Raw genomic sequence first — 6,324 nt, 5'->3', positions numbered from 1 at the left:
ATAATTTTATTTAAATTACAGGTTTGGATTGGTATAAGAGGAAAGGTAAAGAAAACATTAGCACACAACGAGCGAAAATTTAGAGCCACAGTTGATGGCCCCAATACAATAAAGCTATTGACGCCGCTACAACAAAAAACCATGCTAAAAGAAAATTACATGTTGCATTACATGAATTACAAAAATTGTTTTGCTAAAAAAAAAGGGAAATTCGTGCGTGACTCCTTACGGAATTCCATTGCTTGCAGTTATGAAAATACATGAAAAAGTTCATTTTCTAATAATTATATTTTTTGTAAAGCAAATTGTTCCATGCTGTCGTTTTTATTACACATACATGCATGCCTTACGCTTATTAAGTTTTATTCGTTGAGGGAGTATCAATTTTCTCCAAAACATAACCATATTAACACTTTTGGAAATACATTTTAAAAAAACATTTGGCATCCTTTCTATAGCACTTTGTGAAACAGTTCAAACTCGTATCAAAATATTTCAATACCACCGCTGATATTCGAGCAAGAATAACGAATCGAGCTGTTTTTCTCGATTTCTATAACTCCAGATTTTATTCTGTTCGATAGTGATAATGATGGTATCGAATCCTCGATCCTATTTATTTAATAGTGCCCATATTTTCTTCTCACAACATTGACAGCTTCACTCCGGACGACAGTTTTTAAATAACACGCCCCCGTCGATTCGATATCTTATACCAGGGACAGACATACAGCTGTACTTGCGTTGTACGTGTACAGCGTTGTACAGGTACCATCGTACCATGACAGACATACTTTGGTTGTACATTGTACCGTATGTCAAACTGACAATCAGATATTTTTCCAATTTCCACCACATATTTCAATGAAAAAGGTTTTTATTTTGTGTCTAAACTATCAAACACAACAAAAAAGTTTCCAATCTGAGTTATTAATTTAAAAGTAAGTCAATGAAAAGAACGTTTATCAAGTGATTTGATTCTGCTTGTTCATGCTACCCACCACTAACCGTCTATGGCGCTGCGCACAGTACAACTGTAGCCATGTACAGCGGTAAAACAGGTCGGTACAGGTACAGCGATTGTACCGAGTTGCTTGCATGGTTCTAGCGCTGTACATGGTGACAGACATACAGTTTTCGAAGTACAACACAAGTACAGCTGTATGTCTGTCATAAGTATTAGTAGGTGCTGCGTCGCGTAAGGGGCGTACGCAACGAGTAAAATAGAGCTAACGAGCAAAATTCTTATCGATTCGATTTCTATAAAGGTACCCATACCTCGGGACCCATAGATACCGAGCAAAGTCGATAGCATCCACCGCGTGAAAGCTATCGGTGCAATGGTCATAATTTTTTGAGTTGTTTGGTTTTCTTGTTGTATACACTAAGAAAAATCCTCAGTAGAAAACTACCAAAAAAACGTTTGCATTACCTTCCCGAAATTTGTCAGTGAGGGATAGAGTCTTGCTCTTTTGTTTCGGTCATGGTTTTCGCATTATCTGATCAGTGATGTACAGGACCTTACAGATGGATAGTTCAATAATTTCTGTATCGATAAAACATAGTTTGTATTGCGTTATCCGCGATTTTCGTTATACGCGGTGATCTAGCCCGGCTATTTCGCGGATAATTGGGGTTCTACTGTATTATCAACAATCCCACATCTTTACCAGAGGTTAGAATATTTTACTCGATAACATTAGTGAACATGGATACATATCTGAAGAATGGTGAGAACAGCGCATATTAACCATTTTTATTGTTGCCATAAGGCATTACGGAGGTATAATAAGGATATACTTCTAATACGTGCATTTTCTTTTACCAAAACAATATAGGAGTTTGTGTTCAAGATACGACTGCATTGTTGACTTAAAACTACGATGTTCTTTTATATGAGTCGCATATTTATAACTTCGGCTATTATTTTATAATACTGTGAAATTTTAGAAATAACTGTATAGTAGAATGGTATGATCGCGCTGAAATGGTTTTTTATCGTAGAATCAGTTGACTATATACTATATACTCGACTATATACTTGTTGCACCAGCGCCATTATTCTACATCTCATAATTACATCAATATATCATTAGCACCGCCGCATCGAAACAACAACAATGACAATACTTGCATGTATCAAATATCATGCTACGTGTTATTTAGTATTGTCTCAGTGGAATCGTACCTCTAGACATCGTTCGTACAACGTAAACCAAGCGCTCGTAATAACATGCATACAGAGCCATATATTGATGGCTTAAGGGGGACCCCGGTCTGGAAAATCGTAAAAAAATGAATTTTTGTTTTTTGCATTGTTGAGAAGCTTATGCCCTCAGAAACGTTACCCTAAAAGGATTTTTCGATATTTGATTTCGTTGGAAAGTTACAGCCACAAGTATGAAGTCACCTCAAGGGATATAGTATTGCTGTACAAATTTTAAAACGCGTTTTTCTCGAAGTCATGTTGTTTCAACTGGTGGTATCGATATCTGAAAATCTACTCGATCGATTTGGCTGAATTTTTTTATCAGCATGTAAAAATGAATTATCTAAGTCATTACATAGCCGTCTTTTGATGTCATTTTTTCGATTTTTTAAAAATCACTATTTAGATATTTTCCATGAAAAATATTAAATTGGCACGTTTTCGAATTTTTAAAAACTCCTATGTAACGCCTTAGGTATTTTCCTAAAGTTTCAAAATATTCATTGGAATTTGTTCTACGACACCCCGTTGCTTCAGAACCGATACCACCAGTAAGGTACCGATTTTCTGACAGCATCTACGTATCCAGCTGCTAGCAGCGTCATAATCATTATTCATGCACTCAAAAAATGGAAAATTCATCTTCAAATATACCTTGAACAATAACCAAAATACACGAACACTTCACATTATTCGTAACATCCGAAAAAAAATCCACGAAAATTCATTATTTTCCGACCTTCCAGACAGGGGTTCCGCCTTAAAGCTACTAGGATAAACACTATTTTTAGCACAATTCTCAAAAGGAACGCTTCTGTAATTATTACTGGCCTCGAAAAAAGTTGCATTACTTTCTCATGCTCGAAATAAGCGCAGCTGTCATCCTTATTGGAGAAAATTTTGCTACTAGCAAGGAAAACCAATTCACATACAAAATTCCAGAACGAAATTTACTTTCTTGGTGACTAAATGAACGAAATAAACTCTTTCTGTGATTCTCAACAACCTCGAAAAGAGTAGCATTGCTTCATTATGATCAAGATTAGCGCAAATGCAATCTCCCCTATCTGCCCTCCTTGAATATATTCATCATCATGGCTTCATAATTTGCAACAAATTTGAGCTTTTTTCAACATTAGCCCGTTCTTACCGGCCAGATTAGCGTACCTCTCATCCTTTGTGGAGAGAGTTTTGTTACTGTTATGCGAAACCAAATCACCGACAAAATTCCAGAACATTTATTTTCTTGGTAAGCCAAAGATAGCCTAGCTTGATGATTCCCCATACAATTGCGCAGCTCAAAACCTTAATGCAATGGCGTCAGTATGATGCAATGATTGCAATGCCAGAGACATCAGCGAGTAAGTAATTTGGTCGCGTCCACAGCTCAATCCGAAACGAAGATATTTGATGACGCGAAACAAGGAAGAACAAGCGATGTTCATTGCTTTGAAAACAGAATGAGACTGAAAGTTTGCCTGAATATGATGATGATATTGAATTAGAGAGACTTTAAACTTTTCAGTTCATTCGTCGCTAGCCTTGAGAAAGGCCCTTGGAAAAACATTACTCTACTCCTGCATTACGCCTCCACCCTCGTTGCCTTGAGAAAGGCACTCGATCCCTTGTTGTTCAGCTCGTCCAGCAACGATGTTGTCCAGTCGGTGTCCACACAAAGAATGAAAGTTTGCCTCAGCGAGATCCACTGTTTGTACTCTAGGCAAATATTCCACTTCGTTCTTCTTCTTTTCCTTTGATCACGGAGACTTTTAATCTTACGATTTCCCCTTCGTTGCTCATCGATAAGTTGCTCGTTATTGACAGCTCTGTTCGGGAAAGCACACAAATGGACAAAACAAATGAATGGGAAAATGGAAACGCTTATAGTTTTCATGAATTTTAACCACTTACACACCAGGGGATTGTAATGTATAGCATATCAAACAAATCTTTGGGAATTTCCGATTTCTTTGGTATGTAAATCGTCTAAATCCGTCTGCTTCAAAAATAGTTATTAACGTTAACTTTATTTCATAAAAACGTGACCTGTTTTCTGATTTGGCACACTTAATGAAAGACGTAGTTCTACGTTAAAATTCGTTATATTTACTAATTATTTCTCTCAGTGTGCCTTCGGAGAATTAGTTTGTTTTGGTTTGCGTCCCTGATATTTTCATATGTGAAACATTTTAGAAACGCTTGAATATATGCAATTTGCATCGCATGTGGTTCAGATAATAACTAAACTCAATATGTATTACGAAACCTATTCCAGGCAGGGTTTTCCGATTGAGCGTTTTTTTGAATAATTCACTTTCGTTTGTTCAAATATGATCTTGCAGAAGGCATTTCCCCCCGATCATGAGCTCATAACTCAGGACCCCTCAACTGACCATCTTTGTGTGTTATTCTAGCTACTATGTCCACGCAACAATCATCATGTGAGGGTAATCCCAGTCCCTTACCACTCACATTTTTGGTCTGCTGCATCGGTAATTGGCACTATTAATAACGCAACAAAGGAAGCCTCATATCAACAGTCCCGCTGTGAACAGCTCATCTGTGAACATTCGAACAATAGCAATATTCTTACGCCGAAAAAAGGCGACATGTGTTATGCATCGATAGAATTAGGAATTCTGTTACGCCTAAACGGCTACTGTGTTATAGATAAAACAAATGTTTATCGATAGATAGCGATACTCTTACGCCTCAAAATGGTAACAGTGTAAAATACAACAAAAATTATCTTATGATAAAAAATGTACACGAATGAATTCGGCTCTGTTACAGCTGAATTGCTAAATGAGCCTAATAAAATAAACTGTTGGGATAAAAAAAAACAGGAAGTGGGTTATATCTATGGTATAACCGCAAGGGTGACGTAGGACTAGCGTTGATTTAGAGATCATTTGTTTGAAGTTGGATCTGAATTCATTCTGAATGAATGAATGTTTGGAGAACTTCGAAAACGAGAGTGTTACGTTGGCGGCACAAGGTTTTATGCATCCAATATTGAATACGGAAATATCCTACTGATGAGGAAGAATAATCTTCAGAAGCTATCCTGTTAATTGCGATTGATTAAAAAATCACAAAACCAAATGTATTTGGTCACAGTGTTACATGGATAGAAAACATTAAAATAAACTCTTTCACATGAATGTAATTTTAAATTCCCAGTGGAACTGGCAGATTGTTTTCAGTAACGATTGGATATTTCCACATTTTCCTCGATACTGGAAGCCCACCAGTGGTTAATGCTAACTCGATAACCATCTGTTAATAGCACTTGATTGAAACATATTTGGTCACAGTGTTACATGGATATAAAACATTCAAATAAACTCTTTCACATGAATGTGTTTTTAAATTCCCAGAGGAACTGGCAGATTATTTTCCGGATCTTCATCGATGCTGAATGGCATCCGAACGGAAAGAATTCCGTGCGTGTATGTGTGTGTGCGTAGCGGCTGCTTCGAGATCTTCCCGGGGAACCGTTTGTGGCATCACTCTCTTCCTGATGGATTCCCTTCTGGCCTAAGGTGCACAAACAGGCTCTTGGTGACACCGTTCATCCGTGCTTTCATGATAAATGAAGAGCTTCACCACAACAGCGACAACATGCTCCAATCGCTGTTCAATTTGAACTGAGTGGATTTCCGAGCGGCGCTCGCTTATATACCGATTGGTGATTTCAATAGCCTGTTTTGAAAGCAAATTTAAGACTATTGAAACAAGTTTTTGGATCAGAAAGTAACAAGTATAAAACGCGTAGACATTTTATCTTTCGAATGAAGTGTTTATCATTCCATTTCATTCAGTTGTTTAGGAGCTATTAACACTCAAAATCTCGGTCTCCGGCGTAACGCTTTCGTTTTCGAAACTTACACCCCGGTATAGAAATGAAAGACGTAGTTCTACGTCAGAAAAAGGTATTTCCCCCAGTGGCATTCGTTTGTTGTGAAATGCTACTCGAAAACACAATAACAATAAGACAGTCTAGTGCGAGCCACCTGCGCCAGCGTGAATGTGTTAAAGAAATACGACTATAGAAGCTCGATTAGTAAAACGCTGAATGAGTATAATGTATTTTATTTCTATAAGAAGCATTG

The sequence above is a fragment of the Toxorhynchites rutilus genome, chromosome 2, assembly GCF_029784135.1.
Source record: "Toxorhynchites rutilus septentrionalis strain SRP chromosome 2, ASM2978413v1, whole genome shotgun sequence".
Classification (NCBI taxonomy): Eukaryota; Metazoa; Arthropoda; class Insecta; order Diptera; family Culicidae; genus Toxorhynchites; species Toxorhynchites rutilus.
This window is presented reverse-complemented; position numbering follows the sequence as displayed.